This window comes from Artibeus jamaicensis, unplaced genomic scaffold (assembly GCF_021234435.1).
Source record: "Artibeus jamaicensis isolate MK-2021 breed Jamaican fruit bat unplaced genomic scaffold, CSHL_Jam_final scaffold_833, whole genome shotgun sequence".
NCBI classification, from domain to species: Eukaryota; Metazoa; Chordata; class Mammalia; order Chiroptera; family Phyllostomidae; genus Artibeus; species Artibeus jamaicensis.
The window spans coordinates 25,619,212-25,644,822 of record NW_026522056.1 but is presented as its reverse complement, the minus strand read 5'-3'; positions in this window follow the sequence as shown (position 1 = coordinate 25,644,822).

Sequence of the window (25,611 nt, the reverse complement as noted above, 5' to 3'; positions counted from 1 at the left end):
GGAAGGATTGGAATCTGGATAAAATGGAATCATGCCGTCCATGAGTGCTGTAGATACCGCTCCATTTATTTAAACTTCCATTTTCTCAGGAATATAAGAATGTTTCCCAGAATATATAAGAATATTATTAAAATATTTAGTTATTACTTAATCACAGAAATGTTGTCTCTAGTTATAAAAAAAGAAAGTATCAGTTGACATGTTATGGAATAAAGGTGTTATTATATTTACCAAGCCTCCCGGCTGATTAGAACTGTGGGGAGCTAATACTTGAATTCAGGTTTCAGGTTATTGCAACTCTATACAACTTTTTAACCTCTTGTAATTCCTGTATAAACTGTTCTGGATTCAAGTTCAAATGCCTGATTACTGCTGTACCTGTGTGTGCTCTGATTGTGATGGCCCAGGGCAAATGACCCTGTCTAACTCTAAAATAGATGGTGGTGAGGTTGTCAGAATTTACAGATATAACAGAGGCAAAGGCTTAGAACAGCGATTTAATATAGTAAAGCATCCATAAAGATCAACTGCTACTCTTTTTTTCCCACCTTCAGCCTGCTAGCTCCCTTTCTGTTTTAAAGCCTTTCTCTTCCCTTTGTTTATTTACTCAGGGAAAATTTCTTTTCATCTTTAGTATCCTGGTTTCAATGTTCCGTCCTGGGAAAAACCTCCCAATCACGTTATAAGGAGGGGAGCTCTCTGCTCTCCACCTCAAGGACTTAGTTGTTACCGCTAAAGCAATTAACATTTAAAAAATTGTAACTGTTTATTTTGCGTATTTGTTTTTGATGTCTAATGCAGATGGTAGGGTCTTTGCCCCCTCTGTTTGCCTATATCTCTACATAGCTTGGGAAGATATCTGTCTTGTGCAGCTACTCACTCAATATAATACTTGAGATGCATGAATTTCCCATGAGAAATCAGATAGTGCTCAATTTAGAAATTTTGATAATGGCTCCAGAGTAGGATTCCAAGCTTTTCAAGTTAAGTGCTAAGACTCATACGTAAGTTCTTACTTCAAACTCTCTCCAGAGTATGAGATAAGAAACATAGAAATGTAATTATTTCTGTTCTTCAGAGTAGCCTGCAGCTGGAAAGATTTTTCAGGTGTCAGCTGTTATCAGTGGAAGGGTCTGCTTCCCTCCAGAATTAACTCTGGAAACAAAATTATTTTTCTACAAAATTATTTTTGTTTGTTTCAAATGATATTCAGAGTTATTATTTGTTCAATAATAAACACATATTGACTTTGTTTTGGTGTTTGAAGCATTCTTTTGAGAGAGAAACCATAACTAAATGAATTCCTGTTACAGTGTAAGAAGGAAGTAGGTGTTTTTTTAAAGACTGTGGATGAGTCACTTCACAGACTTGAAGGAGCTGACCTGTTGAAATTCATCTTCTGTTCCTTTAGAGAATACTCTCCGGCCACATGGGACAACTCACAGTCTTCATAGGGTCTGCGTTTTCGCACTTCTTTCTTCTTGTTTTCACTTGTTTCCTCTCTGGAGTAAGCTTCCCTTCTTTCCACTCTGCTGTCTCGATCCTGGTTGTAGACACTTACGTCTCGGGCTCCCCCTTGACCTCCTCTCACCCTGCGGTTGCCCCTACAGGCACAGACTGCAGACTAGTGAGACCGCATCACTCATCAGGGCCCTCCCTCACTTGGAATTCTTCAAAAGCCAGTCCATGTGCTGATGATAAGGACAAAATATAGACATACCTCCCATGACCCCGGGCCACGTGCCAGGGCAATCTGGCCGGGAAGCTGCACGGCATCATCTATCCTTTGTCACTTCACTGCTCTGTTTACATTCCAAGGACGTAGGCACACTACACGGTCTGTCCTGCTTCGGGGCCAAAGAGCATGCGACGAACTCCTCTCACACCTCCTCTAACCACCTCCTTACATGATCCCAGCTCATACTGAGGAGCTCACTGGGTTAACGAAGCTGCCCCTTAGAGTCACCCCTGCCTCCCGTGGGGAACTGGCCTGTTCTGTACATGAGCTCAACACACCCTGCATTTTTCCTTTGGAGCACTGCATTCAACAGTCCCTCCATCCCTTCGACATTTGTCTTACCTTCCATGATACCAAAAAGGACAAGGACTGTTAATGTCCCATTCGGTGCCACAATTTCACTATTGAGTACAGTTTTTACATAGAGTAGATATTTAATAAATACTTGCTGAAGAAGGATCTATGGTTTTACTTATGAAAGTGAACATTTACTTAGAATACAGGAAGAAATACCAGCAGATAAACCTTTTTAAAAGCTGACAAATACCAAGTAGCACAAAATGAAGAAAACTATAGTAAAATTTTTACCAACTGCTTAACATACTACTTGATATTCTTCCCTTACATGCTGTGTACTCTTTCATTAGTCCTTCACATACCAGTTGGTATTTTCTATGGATAAAATAAAATTAATTTAGACTTTCACCCAGGATAAAAATTGATTTTTAAGTTTTTATATAACTGGAACAAATAAAATATGCAATTTTGCACACAAATGTATGGATTCCTATCAGCTTAGGTCCTTAAACAGGGGATTCTGGTCAATTGTATTCCCATGATACCCACCAATACATACAGTGCATTTACAGTCACGTACAGGGTGGGGCAAAAATTGGGTTTAGAGTTGTGAGTGCGTGACAGGCAGAGTTTATTCTTGTATTGTTATTTATTAGTTATTGTATGATTTTCCACATGAACAATGACCTACTTTGGCCTCAACCTGGACATTGCACTACCAAGGATATTTTGGTTGTGAATATTGCAACTTTAACTGTCTTCGACTTTACGTGCCTCAGCATTGGAGGCTTCTCCAGAGACCGACTTCCTGTGTTGCATATTTCAAACCTAGCTTCTCTTTGATTCCCAGACTCCTCCCTTTCGGATGCACCATTGTGTGGTAATACAGCTTCTGGTCTTACAACTCTGGGTTATAAGGCTGGTGCATTAGCAGAATGGCAGTTGGATATTTAATAACATGCTACTTATTCCAAGCTTTTACAGATAGTGATAATTATACACAGGCATGATCTTGAACCCCACAAGTATATCCCCATATGCCTGAACCAATGTTTTCAACTCAATTCCCCCTTAGCAAAATTCTTTAAATGGCTTTTCTGGCACTCTTCTGGGAGGGAAGACTGGAAAAAAACAACACGCATAAGACATAATGGTCAAAATGTCTTCCTTTTGAAAAAAATTAAGCACAGAGCCATGTGAACATATTGTGAGGACCCCTCATTGATTTTAGGGAATGACTGCTTTGGAACTGAAAGTTACTGAATTTTAAGAATCACTAGCTTTCTAATAAATCTGTCTCTCAGGCATTGTTTTGGATATATTTATTTTCTGCCATTTCACGCCAACATTAAGGAACCAGCCCAAGACTGTGTTACCTAAAATGTCTTTTTGGGGGACAGGGAGATAAGTACTTCACTCCCCTGTTTCTGGAGCCCCAGATGTGCAGGGAGGGAGTTAGCACTTCCTACTTAAGTTATTTTCTTCATTATCTTTTCTATGTCTTCCTGTTGCCAAGGAGAACAACAACTGCTTATTTTCACGAGTAGAGCTACCACCACAAGTTACAGGCTCATACAGTATTCTGCATTAGGGAAGGGTGAGTCCCCCACTTTTCCATCAGGAGACACAAGGCAAGTGATGTTTCCAAGGCAGGATATGGCAGGGCCCACTGGCTAATACAAGGAGGCAAGGCCAGACGCCACGGAGCCGTTTGTTTTCAAGGGCATGGCTTTGTGTTGGCCTTCAGACAGAGACTGCAGGCTGCCACGGCCGCAGCCCGGGACCCGTGCCTGTTGACATCGCTGTGCTGCAGATAAGAACGGTCACGGGACAGCCGTCCAAACCCACACGTAGTTCTCGCCATCGGTCTCAAAGTGGGTTTCTTTCTTTCTTCTCCTCATACAGTTTTGCTTCTGCTGTTCAGCACTTTTGCAGGTGTTTTCATGGGAGATAAGCTCTCGGGTCCTTGTCTTACCATGTTCTTCCCGTGGTTCTTGTCAGGCTCTCGACAGCCGAACCGAGCAGGTTAGGAAGTCTTCAGTGGTTTCCCAGTTTGTGGAATATCTGATTGATTGTTTCCCCTGCAGATCCATGAGTTAAATCCTAAGGGCCTGGATGTGAAGTTATTTGGAGGTGGGCCTGGTGGGGGTAATCAGGTCACAGGGGTGGAGCCCTCATGAATTAGATTTGTGTTTTTATAAAACTGGCTCCAGAGAGATCCCTTCCACTGTGTGAGGATACAGTGAATAAATGGCTTCCTATGAACCCGGAAGCAAACCCTCACCGGGTACTAAATCTGCCATTGGTCATGGGATTGGTCATGGGATTGGTCATGGGATTCCCACGACCTGAGAGAACTCAGAGAAGTCAATTTGTCTGGTTTAGAAGCCAGGTATCCTGCTGTGTTTGGGCATATCCGCTTGAACAGACCTAAACAAGGATGGGTGACCTTTCAATAAAACGTTTCTTATGTTTTCCACAAGCATGTAATAGGTGCTCAGTAAATCGTAGGTTTGAGTTTCTGTCCATGGTCCTTCCATCATTTCAGCCTCTCCAACTTTGCATGTTACCGCTCCATCATAAACTCATCCCTCATGTCACAGCTACTTGGAGTAACTTCCAGGAAGCACTTATCCTACTCCCCTGACAATGGCTGAGACAAACATGGTCCATCGCCATGAAGAACATGTAAGTCAGCAAAAGTGGACAAACATTTCATTACGTAAGTAAACATAGATATACAGCTCCCTACTATTTCCACAAAAAAAATTGTGTCGCCCTTCCTTGGAAGAGTTACTTATGAGCACTTTACATAAACACAGTGAAGTGCTAGGTTTACACGTTTCCATAGATATTATTAATAAAGTCTGTTTATTTAAAATTTGATTTATAATATTTGCAGTTCTTTCATCTTTCATGATGGTTCATCATTTATATTTTATCCAGATTTTAAATTCTGTAAATTCCTATAATTATTTTTTATTCCTACGGTGCTATGTAAGTATTAAGTCAATATTTGAAAACTTGAGTTGAATCAAATCAGGCAGATTTTTCCCATACAAAACATGAAGTTTTATTCTCAGTTACTGATTCTTTTGACCGCAAGATCTTTATTCACTAAGAACATCCCAACACTAAAAAAGTAAGTTGAAAAGCCAGCCTCAATTTAAAATAGAGAACAGAGATTGACAATGCTTCTGAACAGGGTCAGAAAATAAATGTTTTATGCTTACTCAACTCCACTGTTGTAGCATGAAATCAGGTAAAGACAGCAGATGAACTGAGGGGTGTGGCTGTGTTCCGATAAGAGTTATTAACAAAAACAGAGTCAGGCTACCTTTCCTGTTTTCTGTCATCTCCTCTGCTGGAAAATTACATACTCAACTGAATCTCTAAAAGGTTGAGCCCATCCAATAGCAAAAATAGCTCCCCCTTTTTTTCTCATCCCCCAACTCCCATGAGGGTCAAGTTCTAGTAATGTTTGATCGAACCTCACTTGTTGACTGTTTCAATTGTGTGTAATACAGTTATGCACTGAGTCAGACATGCTATTCCCATTTTTATATATGCTACACAGGAAATCTACAGAACTATAACTGTTATATTTTGGTTATAATTAATTTCAGGTATGTATACATTTCTTCTTAAAGTTTATTGCTGCTTCACAATCTGTGGGAGCAAACTTATTAGCAGCCCTCCTTACAACATGAAAACAGAGCACACTAGTTTGTTTACGGTTGTCTTAGAAAGCATCAGTTAACTCAATATTGAATTCTCAGTCCCACACGTGTCCCCCTCTTTCATCTCAAATAGCCACATCATCTGTTCTGGAAGGTGTCTGCTCTCTTGTGCCTCATTGAACCCCCTGCCCTGCGTCCACCGCCATAGGGTTCTATGCTTTACAGAAGTTTCATTTCAAAAATGCCACACACAAGGGAACATATCTAAAAGGATACACTAAAGAGAAATTCAGTGGCAGTCAGTGATTCTCAGACCCACGGGCAAGGCTCTCAATCCACCTCCCACGTGGGTGAAATTTCTTGTAAGATGGGGACTCCAACCCGTACCAGTACTATGCAAGCCAACTTTTCTGAAAATGTCTTTTACAGGAGATTTGTTTTGTTAACCATCCCAGTAACAAACAAAATAAACGAATGAAGAGGATACAGACTCATGGGTACAGAGAACAGACAGTTGTCAGAGGGGAAGGGACGGGGGCCTGGGTGAGAAGAGTAAAAGGATTAAACAAGGAAAGAAAAAAAAAGAAAGACTCATGGACACAAACAAGAGTTTGGTGACTGCCAGAGGGAAGGGAGGGAGTGGGGAGGTGGAAGGACTGGGGGGGGATGAAAGGTGATGGAAGGGGACTTGACTTGGGTAGTAAAGAGACAATACAATATACAGATGATGTGTTACAGAATTGTATACCGGAAACCTATATAATTTTATTGATCAATGCCAGTGCCATAAAATCAATAAAAATTAAATTTAAAAAAATTGATTTTCAATAGGAATTCTGGTCATTTTCATCCTTAATAATCTTATAGAGATTACGTGTTTTCTACTTAGCCATCTTTACTTTTGGGAATACTACAATGAATAAGAATGTCTTTTTTTTTTTAGGGTAAGAGCCCTGGATTTGAAAAGCCTTAAAAAGAGTTAAAATATAAAATATAAATGCCAATTTATGAAATACATTGTTGTGGAAAAATTAAACAACTTTTACATGAACCAACTGCTACTATTACTACCAAAATGATTTTTTTATAATCCAGACACGTTTCCACACTATAGTTACAGCTTTCACAGGCAGGTCATTTGTTTAATATGCGAAGAGGAAGGAGGTGCTGGTTTGAACTGAGTAATTCATGAAGAATAAATTATGTTGAAAAAGAGGCAAGTGACATCAGAAAGACGTCCAAATCAGAGGTACCATTCCTGTGTCTCCCCCTGTGCAATGATTCTTTGGCATCCTTCCACAGACAAAGTGCATCATGGGAGCTGTGGAATCCTGGAAGGAGATGGAGGAACCCTGGGGTGGCCCTAGACCAAGGAGAGCCCTTTGAAGAAGCAGAGCCCTGGCCCAGCGCCACACTGCTGAATAAGACAAGGGAGGCGGTGCCCTCCGCCCAAGGCTCGGACAGGATACTCACCTACCCCAGTCCCTTGTCTCGTGACCTACCAGTTGCTGAGCCCCTGCGGACCCAGAGACGTGCCCATTACTGGCTCCACCCCAGCTCAAATGCAATCCCCGGGTCACTGCACTTGTTCAGGGAAGAGCACGAGAAGATGTTAACTCGCTGAAACCCATTTGTACAGACTTTTGAAAGAGGTGTTCACTCCCCCAAATGCACGGATGGCAATGCAAGGCTGCAGGGATCCTGAAGTGCCAGGTAAATAACACACCGATAAAGGAAGCTAATAAAGCTCCGGTATCCACCCCGTCCTCTGAAATGAAGATCTATAATAGATATAGAAGATGCACTGGACTAAATTCAACACCCTTTCATAATAAAATCTCTCAAAATTGGATACAGAAGGAACAGTCTTCAACATAATAAAGGCCACATATGACAACCCACACTTAACATCATACCCAAGTGATGAAAGGTGGAAAGCTTCCATTACTCCTATTCTATGTAAGATGGGAAGTCCTAGCCAGAGCACTTAGCTGGCCAGGAAAAGAAATGAAGGGCAGACCGATTGGAAAGGTAAAAGGAAAACTGTCACACTTTGCAGATGACATGATACTATGTACAGTGATCCCTACGGACTGCAGCAAAAACTATTAGAACTGATGAATAAATTTAGCAAATGTGCAAAATACAATATCAGTATAAAGTAACCTGCTGAATTTCTATACACTAGTTATAGAATTAAAAAAACAATTCCATATATGATAATGTAAAATGAAATGCTTCAGAATACATTTAACCAAAGAGGTTAAGTATCTGTGCACCAAAAAATATTAAGATATTGATGAAGGTACTTGAAGACACAAAGAAATGAAATTGTATTTTATGTTTGTGGATCAGAAGAATTAAAATGCCCATATTACTAAGCCATTTATAGATTCAATGAAATCTCTATCAAAATTCATATGGAACCCCCAAAACTTCAAATACAGCAATACTGAGCAAAAGGAACAAAGCCAGGGACATCACACTTCTTGATTTCAAATATACTACAGAGCTATGGTTATTGAAATGGTATGGTATTGGCCGAAAAGCAGACATACATCCTAATGGAGTAGAATAGAGATCCCAGAAATAAGCCCTCTCATTAGGATCAGCTATTATTTTACAAGGGAAGATGCTTGGGAAAAGACAGTCTGAACAATAAATGGTTTTGCAACAACTGGATAGTCACATGTGAAAGAATGAAATTGGGCTCCTATTTTACAACCACCCACAAAAATTAACTTAAAATGGATCAAAGGCGTAAACACAAGACCTGAGATCATAAAACTCCTAGAAAAAAATCATAAGAAAAAAGCCCCTTGATATTGATATTGGCAATGATTTTCGGATATGAAACCAAAAACACAAGTTACTCAAAAATGCACATGTTGAAGCCCTAATCCCCATATGGGATGGTGTTTGGAGAGGGAGCTGTTAGAAGATCATGACAGTCAGGTGGGAACCCGAGAGGGGGCCCTCACAATGGGGTGAGTCTCTAATACGGAGAGAAAGCAGACAGTTTGTCCTCTGTGTCTCTCTGCCCTGTGTGAGGACATAGCAAGAAGGTGACCAGTCCGCAAGCCAGGAAGAAGGCTCTCCCCAGAAACCTAATGGACCACACCTTGATCCTAGACTTCCCAGTCTCCAGAACTGTGAAAAATAATGCCTACATTTCAGACCACTCATTCTATGGTATGTTCTTATGGCCCCCTGAGCATATCAGGACAATAATCTATTGTCCTAATAGGGACAAGTATTTTATTTAAAATTGCAAAGGTGAAGATTACAGTAAAATTGACAATAAAAATGGCTATAAATTAGGAGAGAGACATGAAATTTGAATAATTTTCTAACTCCAATACTTTATTGCAGTCCTATAAATAAACAATATCTATAACTGAGAAATCAAAATAGCACTGTAACTATAACATTTGGGTAAAGAGTTAAACATTAGAAGAACAAAAATAAATACTGAAAAATAATTGCCTCTGAGGATCAGTCAGTGAAAAAGAGGGGAGATGAGTTTCACTCTAATCTTTCTATATCATTTAATTGTAAGCAGTTTTATGCATCACTTTGAATTTTAAAAAAACGTGCAAAATTCAGCATTATCAATGGCATTGTGAAATTTGCATAAACATGAATTATAAGCCCCTGAAAGCGTGAGAGATGCATTTTCTAATTCCCCTGCATCTCCTCATAACACATAGCAGTGTTTTGCACCGAGCTGGCCTTAACACACACTGGGGACTCTTGGAGCCTGAGTTAATGGGAAGATGGATGCTACAGGGACCCGGACCAGAGCTGTGACCCTTGAGATGTGCTGGGGCCAAATGCTTAGGTCAGGACAAGCAGTCGATCAGTTTGGGGCCCAGCTCATTAAATTAATGATGGAGGCCAGGGATGTGGGGACCATGGATTATACTCTTTGTGTTATAAACGAGAAAACAATAAGATGCTTAAGACTTTAGGGCAGCAAAAAATAAATATTAAAACCTAGATTTCAGTCTTCAAAAAGTTAACTCACACACACATAAAGCCAAGTTAGTTTTTAAATTGTATTTCTTCTTAATTGACTTTAATTGCCAGTTCTTGTCAACAAGGGCAAACAGACCTTGCATTTTAAATGAAGTGATGCAAGCCATATTAAATGCTGCCTTAAAGTCTCCAAACAATTTCATATGTAAGAAGCAATACCTACAATGGTCTTTGCCTCTACAGTTAAACACAAAGAATCATGCCATATATTTTATATTTCAGATTTTCTCAGAAAAACCATATTGTACTAAAATGGCATAATCTAGAATAGTTACGTTTCTTTCTTTATGAAATATACCATGAGTTTACAAACTCCCTACACTACTACCACAATATAAAACCTATGGGGCATAATATAAAAATAGGGAAACTTCAAACAATTTATTTCTTGTAAAAGCCTCTAACAAGAATACACTTCTTAGTGCTATCATTGCATCTTTCAAACTCCAATGATAATCGCACCTAATACTCAACAATCACATTGATCAAAAAGCTGTCTACAAAGATAAAACGGAAGTTCTGAATATTTACTTATTGACTCAAATAAGAAATCAAGAACATGTGAGTCATGCTTAAGCTGTAATATCAAAGCCAATACCTGTTTTTTTCTAGACAGCTTCTCTCCTTTATCCAGAAAATCAAGAGGAAACAAGTAAAAATCCAGACGCCATTTAAAATACTCAAATACATATGATTGTATCTTTACCATGGGTAAGGAATTCTAACCTTCTAAAGAACAATTATATTACTAACCAATTCCTCAGTTTACGTACGTCCCAGGGCTCAATTCTTGTTATGAACTAGGAAAGGGAGTCAGACAATTGATTTTAGGGAGAGGATGACTTGTAGGTTCTGCTGCTGATATGAAAGACAACTTTTTATTAAGGTCAGGATGAGAAGTAAGCAATTATGTCACTCAATGATGAGTTTTAAAGTACTTGGTGTTTCTATGACCTCCTGTGAGTAGTTGAGTATATTTATAAACATTTGCCATTCCTTTGCCTTTTGTCATTGACTAAGGATTGACCTGTGTCACTTGTTACTGACACCTAACACCGAAATGAATTGAAATTTGGTCTTTAGAAATAGGTTTCCTTGATACTGTGACATTTATAAATGGGTCTGTAAAGATTGCACTTTTTCTTTACACTTTGTTTCAATTTCCTGCCGCTCTCAAGTGGAGACTTTTACAATACTAAATTTATCACATCTTTTCGAGATCCTTTCTGGTCCTAAATCCATAGTCAGCACTTCACCTCTGCAGGGACCTATACTCACTCTCTTTTAACATAGAGCCAAATGGATATAAGCACATTCTCAGGACAGGGGACAACTGATTGTAATTGAAATTGAAATGAATTTGTTGAAATGAAATTATAATGAATCATTTGTTTAAACACCCCAGTTAATTAGCATGCTTATCATGATGTCGGTTTTAAAGATTAGACATTTTCAGGAAATGCCAATCTCAGTATCTTTGTTTTGTGATATGGAAGTTTAGATAGAGGAAAATAATTAATTGGCTTTGCCATTATTTAAGTTAGAGCTTGCTTACTGTCCTTCTTTCCAACCCTCCTGTCCTGAATGGCTTTTATCCATCTTTCTATCTCTTTTCCTTTTTGTGTAGGAAGTTGCGGGAACTGTGAGCTTTTCTCTGATATTCGGATTATGCTGCTTACTGCCATCATTTTTGCACTTTCTGCTTTTTCTTAACACCGTTGTAATTTTAATGGCCTATTATTTTTATGAAGACAGGTTATTCGGATTCTCTTCGCACAGTCGGGCAAGTTCTAAGATTTGTTCTCACATCCCAAAATCAACCTATGATTGCTACCTCTGGAACGAGTCAAGTTAAAGAATTAAAATGTTAAAAGAAAATCTCAATTTCAGAGCTCACGAATGACGTTATTTTCAGAAACTTCAAGCACCAATAAATTTCACTTTCCCTTACATACACTTCAATCATCGCTGCAATGACGGAATGAAATGCCAGTTTCCCAATGTAATACCACACTTGTTCTGTATTTACGTTATGCATTTTAGTCAACACCTGCGTGTATTAGTTCCCTTTAACATGTATCGTACAGCCGACTGCCGCAAGGAGATAATGTCTGGAACTTAAGTGTCCATTGGGCGCAGCGATCAGCCTTTTTCCTTCGCGGAGGTCATGAACCCAATTAATCCTCATTGCAGGAAGGATAAAGGAAATACCAGTGATCATGCACACTAAATGTTATACAAATCCAATCTGACAGTCATTGCTGATTGTCAGAAAGCCTAAGAAAGGAGTCTTCGCAGGCATGTTGATTTCTCAGTAAAAACAAAACCACAAAGTTACAGGTGCAATTAATTTAGGAGCGAGCACATTATCTTTACTTTAAAAAAGAACATGCCTGTGTTTCTTTGATATCTCTATGAAATGTATAGCCCATGGAATAAAATGTAAGTACATTCATCTGAGTATGTTTAACAATTTTCCATTCAGTGTTTTAGTACTGAAGGATCTCAGTGATATCTCTAATTCTAGACTTTCACATTGTTCTGGAATCATGTCAAACCACTAACAAATTTTTGCTGTGCTGGATATAATTATATAGAAATTTATACATGCAGTTGTACATAAGATTTTAGATAGCTGTAATTGCAGTTTATACATAACTGGACAGCCACTATTTACATGTAATTATCATATGATTATGAAGTCACCATCTCTAGCACGATTCTCAAAACTATATCTATTTACTTATTTTTTAAACCCGTAGACCATGTATTGGAATATGTAGTAAAACACACTTTACGTGGAAGTAAATAAGATAATTCATACTTAACATGTCAAAACTAAGCTAAAATTCTTTCTGATTAGAAATCGCTCGTTTGACAATGTTTCCAATGTTACTGGTACAGAATCTGCCCGGTCATTCAAACTGGAAATGAAAAAAGTCATTTCAGATGCTTCCCTTTCCTTCTCTGTTCGTACCTAATTATTCATCGACTATTCTCTATTCTACTTTGCAAATATCACTCGAAGCCCTCTGCACTTACATCAGTTGCTGAATACTAATTGTTCCTTTTTTGGGTTATTGTGCCACCCTCCTCAAAAAGTTTCCCACTTCTAGCCTGACTGTTCCTCAGTCAGTCCTCTTCACAGAAGCTTTGAATTGCTGTCAAAAATATTAATCATTATTTTTCCACTCTTTACAGCATGCAAATAGCTCCCTTTCTTCTCGAGGACAAAGTTAAAATTTTCAGCACAACCTACAAAATCCAACATAATCTGGCTCCTGTAGCTCTTTCTAGGTGATCGATAACACTTCTTAAATCTCGAGGTTATTTGAACATCCCCATCATAATAACTTCCTTATGTAAGACTTTTTCTGTGGTGGGCAATCCTGGAAGTTATTAACATATCATACAAAGGTCATCATACTGGGACCCTACGCACTGAACCTCTTGTCCTCACATTTCCATTGCAGTCTCTAAACATCTGCCTTCGGCTCCCTCACCAGTTTTTGGCTGATCCCTAATTGTATGTGTGTGGGGTGGGAGTCCAGGTAGCCTATCAGAGAAAAACTCCACTGGAGCTAACATCTAAGGAATATTTTCAAATCTCTATTGTTGAAGAAATAATAGTTCTGCGACCCAACCAAAGTGCAAAGACCTTTGAGAATACCTCAGGTGTTCACTTGAAAAGCTACATCATAGGAGTGAGGACCACGGCTCAAGAGCAGATCTCTTCAGTAGGAATAACATAAAAATTGCATGTAGCCACACGCCAACAAAACCCATAATCAAGCTTAAAAGGACCAAGGAGACCTACTGGTATTTTGACTAGTGTCCAGTAGTTCTGAAACAGAACATGACAAAATAAAGAGAAAGTTAAGCCTCAGAGACTTTAGAGACAACCTAAATAGAAAACTATTAGACAAACAAAGCAACAGAAACAGTTAATCAGTTATCTAAAGGTAACAGACAAAAACAGACATGACAACAGTCAATAATGGTTAGATTCTAAATATTAAAGTGAGCAGGCAAAGATTTTCAAACTGTTATAACAAATATACTAAATAAATTAGAAGAAAATAGAGACAATCTGGATGTAAACAGGTATTAACCCCAGGATCACAGGACACACACAAACCAATTAAATAAGCCCTCTGAAAGTACGACTTGTCTCCTGCAGTGAGAAACACATTAGGTGGGTTTAGCAGCAAATGAACCCCACCAAAGATAGGATTAGAAAATTTTAATGCAGCTAAATTTTAAAAAATGTTGAACTGAATCACAGAGAGGAAAAAATGAAAATAGTGGATAAAAGAGGAACACATGCATTTTAGAGAATCAAGTTGTCTAATCTAATGTAAGTAAAGTTTTAGGAATAGAGTTGAATGAGGCAAAACAATACTAGAAGAAAATTCTCAAAATCTCTTAAGAGATATTTGCCCACTGATTGAAGAAAATCATCAAACCCCAAGCAGAATAAATATAAGTAAAACCTCACTCAAATACATTATAGAAAATTGTTCAAAAACACAAGATTAGGAAGATCAATAGCAAGAGGATTAGATAAATTCTCAACAGAAATTACATAAACCAAAAGACAATGAAAAGAACCCTAAAAAGCAATGAAGGAAAAAAAGTCAGTGTAGAATTCTTTACCCAGTGAATATAGATTTATTTTATTTTCGAAAATATTTTATTTTTTGTTCTTACTGAGAGAGAGGGAAGGAAATATTGACCTGTAAGAGAAACATCAATCACCTGCCTCTCTCTCACATGCCCTTACCCGGGGACCAGACCTACAACCCAGGCATGTGCCCTGACTGAGAATTGAACCTTTGACCTTTCGCTTTGTGAGATGACGCCAACCAACTGAGTTAGACTGGTCAAGGCATGCACATACCATTTAAAATGAAAGCAAAATAAAGATGCTATCAGAAACAAAAACTTAGACTTCATCAGCAATGGGCCCAAAGTATAACAAATACTAATGACAAGTCATTTAGAACCATGGATGCATAAGAAGGCATGGACATTATAGGTGAGGATAAATATATGAGTAAATATATAAGACTATTGGCTATGAATCAATAACAATAAATATAATAAGAATTTTGTCTTAGTATATAAGCTATGTAGAAATAAAGTACGTGACAAAAACAGAAAAATAAAGAGAAGGCTAAATCAGTTAAAACATACTATTTTGTGCATTATTTGAGATGTGGAAAAACACTAATTTCATATATACCAAAATAAGCTACATACAAATTTTGTAATTTCTATTGTAAACCATCAATGGAATAATATTAAAAACAATAGTAAAAAAACTTATGAAGGCAAAGAAAGAAAAGAATAAAACCATACATGATGAATAGGCATGGAGCTAGAGAAAGAGGCAGGAAGGAACCAAGGCCACAAGGGAGAAGTGGAGAATAGCATCCAGGTGACAGGCCGTCCCAGGACACGTGCTTCGGGGACCTTCTGGGAGCTGGCATCCATGCATTTCCTCAAACGGGAAGTGATCCCTACAGATTTCTGTTGGATGTCTATTTTGGTTTACAAATTTTTTAAAAAAAGGTAAATAATAATAAACAGAATACTTAATATCACATTCCTGCACAGCCATAGCCTTCTAGAGTTGAGTAGCAAATGCCCCAATTAAAGGGGGCCTGGATCCCCAAAACAATCCATTTGTCAACAGGCCTGCTTCAAATTAATCTATCGCCCGTCTTTTGTAATGTAGTATCTGATCTCTCGCCTGAACTCTCTGCTTCATGGGAGTCAGAACCCCTTGTTTTGTCCTAAACTTCTTCCCGAAACAAATTGCTAGTGAAAAAGCAGCACCTGGCCCTGGATTTGCCTGCTTTCTGATCCAGAGTTGACTTCAGAGATGGCTAATAACATGGATTACAACTCTGTCATCTACTGCTATTAAGGGAGGAGTAAGGTGACTGGTGGTCATTTTCTCTAAGTAGCTTCCTTACTTTTTCAGATTAAAAAAAAGAAACTGTTCTTCTTCACCCAAAGTAATTGATGGAATGTCAGAATTTGATATGGAGTGGTAGTGGTGATGGCGATATTTGCTGAATCAGTCACTAGCTGTAGGCCAGGGCCAGGGGTTCGGTGTTTGGGAGGGAAGGCGCAACTCCCAAGGTCCATCCTGGGATGTACTGCGCTTGCTCCATTTATATGTGAGGAAACTAACATTGGGGGACACAAAGTAACTTTCCCAGACTATACAGCAGGTGAAGGCCTTACTTCAGTAAGTGAAGCAAAGGATACCAGGATAAAGGGTTAAAGTCTCTATCAGGTACATTTTTCAATTGTACACCTTCCATCTTAATAATATTAATTCAAGTAATGTACTTGTAGGAAGCAGTGATATTAAAAAAGTTATGTGATGATATAAATGAACGGGTTTTATAAGGTTAAATATTATGCAATTAATTTGATAGATATAATTTTACATATCATGTGCATGATAAAAGGAGGCTAATCACAAAAGAAAAGAAGCTAAAAGTACGGTACCTATGCTGTTATTTGTATAACATCAATTTATCTGAATGTGTTGGTTTTCATTGTAGATATTATATATTGTTTTATACAAGAACTTTGACCTTAAGATTCTGTGACTTTTATTAAATAATTAGGTGGCTCTAAGGGGGAAAATAAAATTTAAACAGAAGGATTCACAACTTGGACCATATGCCTTCTGAGTAAAATGTCAAAAGTATTTATTTTAACGTTGAAATACCTCAGTAAAATGCCCCAAGGTAATTTATTTTTAAAACTTCAATTTTTGAGTTATCTGGTCAAGATTTATAACAAACTATTTGGAATATATATTGCTAATTTTATATTTAATCATTTTAGGGTTACCCAAGTTTTCTGAGAATACTAAATAAAATGTTATTGAGAAAATACAGCTAAAGTAATAAATGACATTCCTACCTTCAACATGGTTTAATTTGAATAAATTTGACCTTCTCAGATTGAGCATAAGGTAATGTAAGTTTATTCAGTATTGCTAATGTCTCAAGTTTAAAGGAAGAAAATGTTATGGATATAGTAAAATTATGAAATTAGCATATTTTGGCTTCTGTTGTCTCTGAAATATGAAAGGGCATGTGTGTATTAGAATTGGGAAAACTCTAGATTCCTTATTACTTAAAATGTGAGCAGTTATTAAATGGACAATATTAAGCAGTGAAAAAATGATGTCTGATCGAAGTTAGTTAGCAAAGTACCAGGAGGTCCGGCTGCTGGGACTGAGAGAGAACACAGGGGGGAAGTGAACTGTTGCTGAGAACTGTGGTGATAAACCCCAGCCAGCTGGTGGGGTCCCCACAATCTCTAAGTGCCTTCTGTCCACATTTGGCCAGCTCAAGGACAACCAAGCTGATATTTCTGGTAGAATGCAGAGGAAATTCATACCTATTCTGGCCTCTTCTTCAGGAGAAGGAAGTAAAAGACAAAGGAAGAAAGCGAAATATCAGCCTTGAAGAAAAGTGCTCAAATTAAAGCAACTCAGGAACCACGATCTAATTTTAAAACACTGTCGTCACTTCCAAAGAAAAGTCCCTTCTCATTAGCACGCTAGCCTCCAACCCGAGGCAACTTCTAATGCCCTTTCTGTTCCTACCAGTGTGCCTGCCCTGGATATGCCCACGCAATGTGCCTATTTCACGCAGAAGACAGATGGATCTTGGAGAATGACAGCGGAGTATCGGAAATCAACCAGGTGGTGACTCCAGGTGCAGCTGCTGCACCAGATGTGGTTTCATTGCCTGAACACATTAACACATCCCCCGTTACCTGAAATGCCAACAATGATGCGGCAAATGCTTTTTCCTTAACGCAAGAAGCTGTTCGCTTGCAGCCAGCAAGGTCAGCTATGCACCTTCACTGTCCTCCTTCAGGGCGATGTTAACCTCCAGCCCCTCGTCCTAATTTAGTTTACGGGGATCTAGACCACCTTTCCTTTCCACGTGGCATCACACTGGATCCTCACATTGATGACATCACACTGATCAGACCTACTGGACAGGAAGTAACATTGAATGAAAAGTCAAATATCCCTAAGAGGCATTTGTTGATTTCCCATTTCCATTTGTGCACGGACAGACTTGTCAGTTATGGCTTTGGTTGTGCTGTCTTCTTGGAAATTGCATTCTTAGATTAGACATAAGTTTTTCACCAAGTAGAATTAAATGGGATGGAGGATGTTGGGAAACAGATGCAATGGCACTGAGTTACTTAGAAAGTGTTTTCCTTTATTTCTTGCGGTAGTAACTCGGATTCCCTCACTCTAGTTAGACTCCGGGATGTGCAGTTACTATGGACATATTGTGATCTTATCCCCCCTGCAACCCCTGCTGTGGCTGATCCATCTCTTTTCTTGAGTCCATTGGTCAATAAAGCTATTTTGTAATTTCATGACCATCCTTTAGGATTTGACCATCGCAAATCATGTCGTGCTATTTTAATCTGATGGTGTGAATTCCAAAGGGAAGTTGCAGGATGCAGAGTCCAGCCCCATTAACTTCCAGCCAGCGCGAGCTAAAAATCACTGAGGTTTTATAATCAGTGAAGAGGCAGTGCCAGGCATTGTGGTATCGAAAGTATGAAACACGCCATTGCAATCTTTGTTTATGTACTAATGAAAAATTGTGGTCAAGGTCAAAACTGAACATGAGAGAACAGAGAGGCTTGTTTTGTTTAGGGAATGGGAGAGGGAAAAGGAAGTTTGCTTGTGTGTTTGCTTTCTGCAAAAATATCAGGGTTTTATGAAAGTGAATGACCTTTGCTTGATTAGCTATAAGGAACCTGCAAGTTACCTGGAGCTGATTCTTTAGAATAGGCTCTTCCACCTGGTACACACCTTTCCCCCCCGCCGCAGAGGTTTCCAGACTCGAATGGCCAGACGGTGGAATGGATAGTTTTAGGAAATTTCTCAGTTTGGTCCCACCTGTTTTGTCTTTTTTTAAGTTACTTCCTGTTCAAAATCGCCTTTATCACATTTTACAAGAAAAGCACAAGCCTGTCTCTCAGCTACCTCAAAGTATGGTTTGTCGGCTTAGAGTGTACACACTTCTTTGTATAAGACAATTTAAAATATTTCTGTTGGGGTTAAAACAGTGAATGACTTCACAGCTGGGTGCACACGACTTTTTGGGACAATTGGTTTCTAAATATTTACTTAAAACAGTGAAGGAAGATTTATTAGCGTTTCCATATAGTAGGTCATAAAAATAATTTTGTCATAATATACTGTATGATATTTTGTATGTAATCTTGGAGGAATTCAAAGAGTTTTGTGACATTATTACAAAAAAAATCATCCATTTCCATCAACAGAGGGATTTCTATTCATTTAATAGGCACATTTCAACTAAAATTCTTCTTTCAAAAATTATTAACTAAATATAGTGATATATTAATATTTTGCTGATATTAGTACAAATTGCAATGGCAAATAAACCTAAAAAATATTGAAAACTTAAAAATGTAATGGCATAATCAATAAAATATATTTTTAAAAAATGTATATATTTCATGTCCATTTTTTTTCAGGAATGCATGATAGTGTAATCAATACAAGAATTTTTAGCGTAAAATTGTGTTTCATGAGCCCTGGCTGGTGTAGTTGAGTGGATTGAGCGCAGGCCTGCAAACCAAACAACCGTGGTTCAATTCCCAGTCAGGGCACATGCCTGGGCTGCAGGTCAGTTCTCAGCAGGGGACGCATGAGAAGCAACCATACCTTGATATTTCTCTCCCTCTCTCCTTTCCTTCCCCACTAAAGATAAATAAATAAAAAATCTTTTAAAAATAAATAAATAAAATCTTTAAAAAATTATATTTCATGAAGGCAAAATTTGGTGGAAAAAAATGGAATACAAATGTGGAGAGAGAGTAACTAGTATGGAACTTCTGGCTTGTAGACAAATTCTTCCACATATATTCTTTTTTGCATGGATGACAGTAAGAATCAAAAATACATTGTATTTTGCTTGAATTGGATAGATTTAAAACAGCAACGAACAGTTTATTTCAAAGTGCCAGTATTTATAATTTGCCTAAATCACATCATTGGCAACTATTTAAGTTGTAACAAAACGTTAGATGTCGAGATAAAACTAAAGAGATACACGGCCTTTCAGAAAGCTTGAACTGGTTAGTGGGGCACGCGGAGGCCTCAGGGTCCTCACGAGACATCAGGAGCCCCCGTGGGGAGAGGGCGGCTTAGAGTGGAAACAGGGTCAGCAACATGAGCACTGGGGACACCAGGGAAAGGATAGAAACATCTACTCTCAGAAAAGACACTTAACAGGGAAGGGAGCAGAACCAAGATGACTAAAACAGCAAATAAAACCATCTTTCAACTCAGTGACTGGGTGGAAGCAAAGCAGAGGAAAATGAGCTAAACATTTGAAATCAGGATTAAAATTCCTTTCATTGGTAATAGATATTAACTGTCACAAACCTTATCAGGGGCTCAGTTTTCTAATTAAAGACTGAATATGCTAATGTAATATCAGTCATCCTTCATTAAACTTAATTCATATTTATTGAATCAATAAAAATTAAGTAATTATGAATATAGTATACTTTTATTTGTTTCCTATTGGAGGCATACATATTTTTTTTGTCAGTGCCCCAATTAAAGAATCTTAATTAAGGCATTTTTTGTACTAACAATCACAAATCCATGTGGATGTTTCCAAGCATCTGGTCCTTGGATGAAAGCCCAGAAAAAAAAAAGAGTATTCATCATTTCATGTACCTGGACAACTCTTTGGACACAAAAAGGAATGTATTGGCAAATGCCAATCATGTGTTGAATGCATAAAGTTAAGTTATTAGATGTGTTAAAATCTAAAAGCTTAAAAAACACACTTTCCAACTCTTTGTAGAATATTTAAGGTGTATCAATCAGATGTTTGATTTGCCGTAAGAGGACTTCTCGTCAGTGCCTGCCCACGGGGGTGCTCGTTAGCCAACGGCAGAATGGAATGCTCCGCCCGCACTGTCTTTTTTCTTCCCTTTTTTTGTGTGCTTATCTTTATTTTTCAATTACAGTTTACATTCAGTATTATTGCATATTAGTTTTAGATGTACAACATAGTGGTTAGACAATCGTGTACTTTACAGAGTGGTCCCCCCTAAATTTCAAGTACCCACCTGGCCCTATACTACTTATTAGATGTTACTGACTACATTCCCTATGGTGTAATTTACATCTGTGTGACTATTTTGTAACTATTTGTACTTCTTCATCCTTCACCTTTTCAACTCAGAACCCCTTAACCCCCTCCCCTCTGGCAGCTTCGTCTGTTCATTGTTTCACTGAGTCTTTTTCTATTTCGTTTATTGGCTTATGTTGTTCATTAGATTCCACGTATAAGTAAAATCATGTGGTCTTTGTATTTCTCCTACTGGGAATTTTAGGGGAGAAGGGGAAGGGTTTACAGGGACAAGTATAAAGGACACATGGACAAAAACTAAGGGGGGTGGAAATGGGAGGGAGGTGGGGAGCACTGGGTGGGGTGGGCTGGGCTGGGAGTCAAAGACAAAAAACTGTACTCTTAACAATTAAAATAAATAAATTAAAGAAAAACAGACCTTAAACAACAATTAAATAAATTTAAAAAGACAGACCTTAAAGCAAAAGCGAGATAGAGTTATTTTAACAAAACCATAAAGCTGATTCGGAAATCCAAAAAAAAGCAAATTAAAACCACTATGAGATATCAGCTCACGCCTGTCAGAATGGCTATCATTACAAATGCACAGACAACAAGGGTTGATAACGATTTGGAGAAAAGGAAAACCCTGGTGCCCTGTTGGTGGGAATGAAGATTGTGGCAGCCACTGTGGAAAACAGGATGGAATTTCCTCAAAAAATTAAAAAAGGAACTGAATCATGACCCAGGGATTCCACTCCACCCACACTGTCGCCGGAGTGAGAGTTAATATCAAAGGAGATCTCATGTCGTCTTATGAGACCAAAATACCGCATGTGGCAGAAATGTTTCTACGTGTTGTTCGGCAGCTGAGAGTGTGTCTAATCAGGGAGCCGAGACACACGAGTATATTGCTTTTTTAAGTTGCCCTCCTGTTTTATCCTCCCATCAACTGTAATTTGACTTGTAGAGCAAAATACCTTCACAGCCTAAAGCAGATACCATTTTAATAGCAGTAATTTTTATTGCAATAAAAAATTTAATACTCAATATATTGTTATTTTTGTTTGCAGAATTCACTACAATAAAAAATTAGCATCCATTATCATCTTCTAAGACTAGGTAACATGTAATCATATTTATATAACCATTTATAAATACTAAGGTTTTTTTTAAACTTTTCAGATGCTGTTATCCCAAGCAATGTTACTCTATATTGAAGTGTTATAGACAAACTTGGGATTTTTAACTGCACTTCAAATAGTATTATTTTTCTGAGACCTTGACTGGAAACTTATGCTAATGATGAACCCAAGAAACCTTGTTTATTCAAAGTCATAATCTATACTGAACTCTGGAAATATGTTAAATGAAAGCACATTTTTGGCTGACAGTTGGAAACTCTTTTATGAATTCTTAAGTTAGAGTTAAAGATTCTGAGACAAGAATGTGTTAAATTAGCTAATCGAATAATCAAAACTTGCCTATGTCCTGGCTCAGTGGATTGAGCGTGGGCCTGCGAACCAAATGATCGCGGTCCCATTCCCAGTCAGGGCATGTGCCTGGGTTGTAGGCCAGTTCCCAGCAGGGGACACATGAGAGGCAACCATACATTGATATTTCTCTCCCTCTCTCCTTCCGTTTTCCTCTAAAGATAAATAAATAAAATTTAAAAAAAGACTTGCCTCTTTGCGTTATATTTTTATGAGAAAGTTTCAGTCTTTATTGTACAAAGTAGCACAATTCGCCAATAATGATAAAATACTAGTTTAATATGAATTGATTTTCATGGTGTCACACAAAGGTCAGTAGGGTTAAACATAAAATTAGAGTTCCATAATAACTTGTAGCTCCAAAAGCAACCCCAGAACGTGTATCATTTTTATCCTTTTATAGGTAGTTTTTATCATCTTTTCCCAATAAAGTATTCAAATTTATGTAAAATTTTTCTCTAACAATTTTCTTGTTTTTTGACTGACTTATATGCAGTAAGACTTGGCAACAGCCAAGTCTTAGCTTCTAAGATCAAATATCCAAGGCAAACACTAAAAAATCATTTCAAGTGATGTATTAGTGATTAATAATGTAAAAGTTAAAATCTGTGGTGTTACATATACATACATGCTAATGGTGTTTTGTTAGTACATGATAGATGCTTAAATGTTAAGCAGTTACTTCTAAACTATAATGCAAAACTGTAATGATGTATCGTAGTTAAATACTATTGATTCTTTTAGATTAATTACTGGCACATGGTATCATATTATAGTAGTAATAAATTTCCATATAAGCAAACTCAATTGAAAGAGAAATTTCTCATAGACTCACGCATGCATGAAACTGGATGAGCAAAGACAATGGGCAAGTAATGAAGTTCAAAATCCCTCTTTCGAATTGTCAAGTCAGTCCCAGGCAGACTGTGGCTGGCTGGCCAACTCTGCTCCGCAGTGGTGCAGGCGAGTGGGGCAGAGAATGTTGAGGGTAACAATATTATACGTTATGGGTGTCAGTTAGATATCTCCTGTTAATTCCACTTGAGATAAATAATAGACTTGCAAAACTAGCAAAGTTTTTAACTGGCTTTTGCCTTTTTATGACAGCCCCTAGTTAAATAATGCTCAAGCAATGTTCCTGATTCATTGTATCATTCAATTGGGGAAAAAATGAAAACTTTCTTTCCCTTCCATTTGGGAAAAGCTGCCCAAGCCACTCTATGTCTCGGTCAATCACTCTGATCAGATCGATTCACTCTATTCCTCTTCTTTGCTTATCAGTAAATACTTTGTGTTAAGTAATTTCCTTAAAAACCCCACTTAGAGTTATCAGAGTTTAAGATAAAGTCTCCCGCCTTCTGTGCTACTTTTACATTTTCTAACATAGTGGAAAATTTGAATCACACAGAAATATGAAAAGATTTTAACAGTGAGCATGTACATGCCGTGTAGGCGCTCTCCTTAACATACGTGGTACACATTAGATGATTTAGCACATAGCAAGCCATCCATCTCATTTTTGACTCAATAAAAGTCCACTGCAGAAATCTATACACTTCCAGCGAATACCCCAGTTTTCACAACATTAACTAGAATTCACTACTGTGTAGGGTTTCTATTTGGAGGAAAATTTTTGGTAGTATGAGGAAATGCACAAACCTTAAGGGTGTGTTTGCTGTTTGACACATGGACACATCTTTGTTTTTGAGATGTGAAGCAGTAGGACCACCTAAGAAAGTTCTGCCTGGCTTTACCCCAGCAGATCCCCACAGCAGGGTGCTCAATCTAGATCAACGCTGGCAAGTTAAAGCATCGACTTAAAAGCTGGAGGAGAGACTCATAAAGGACACCATGAGGAGACACTACTTAGTGAAGTTTATTAGCCTCTCCATCCTGGGGGTGAGGAGGAGAAAGTTATCTGGGACAAACAATAACATTCCGAGATAGTTTTAGTCTGACTAATTAATATTCATTTCTCAATGTATTTATTTGGTAATATTCAGAAAACACAACCTTGGAAAATCATTCTTAAATGGCTATATTTTGTCATCTGCCAGAGTAAATTGCTACACAGTAGTCCACAGATGAATCTTTACAATAGGGTTGAGGCAGATTTAATTGCTGTAATGGATGCTTTCTGGACCAGAAAATGTGTACCTCACTTTTAAATCTTTTCTAATGTTCCCTCCCTTGCTCCTACAGCGAGGGTCGCTCATACTTTTCTTAAAGGGTCATTCCCTTATTTACTCCAAGATTACTATCACATGTCACCTACGCTACTTAACTGTATATCACAGGGCCCATTAAACTACGTGCCTAAGAATGTAAGGGAATAATACTAAATAATACTGGCCTCAGAGGCTCAGAGCGCCCATGCGTCTGGGTAAGGAATAAAATGCTCTACTGACTAGACACGTGGTCCTTTAGACGGGGTTACAAAAGGCCCCCAGTGCCCTCTTAGAGAGACGATGTCAGATGATCCCATTGGACGTTATTCCCATGTAAACTAACAAAATGGGAGCACTACCTATATTACCCTTTCTCCTAGTCATTTCTCATCTAGAGAGGAGCACTGGAGTTTAAGATTATGCTAAGACCCTAATTGTGCCCTTTTGTCTTTTTCAAGGAGTGACACAGCTGGGTGTGGGACACAAATGCAAACACAGGGTGACTATTATAAACTGAGAGAGCATAATTCTTTGGCTTATAGCAAGAGAGTTTTCCAGTAGGCGATCATTACCAAATAGTAAAGAGCACAAGGCCACTAAAATCAACAAGGAGCTGATGTAGCTGCAATCCATAATGTCTGAGAGCTAAATACCAGTGAAGGTATTGTTTTCTAATTCTTAGGTAGCATTGCTTGAAGAATAATAGTCAATATTACACCATGCAAGAATGTTTACAATTAAAAATATCTAAGTTAACAGATTCCACCTACATTTGAATATTTATCAGTCTCTTTGGTCAGACTGATTAGGTTTATCCTAATTTGAAGGATTCAGTTGCTCAGTATCACCCACAATTTTATTGTAATTCTTCATAAATTTTCAGTTATTTCCAAGCCATGAATATTAGTGGATGGTGGTAAATACAGGCAATACCAAGTTGTAAAAATATTTAAAGCCATTATGATTGAAACAATTACATTGGTAGTTATTTGAGGTCTTCAAGTCCATGGTAGC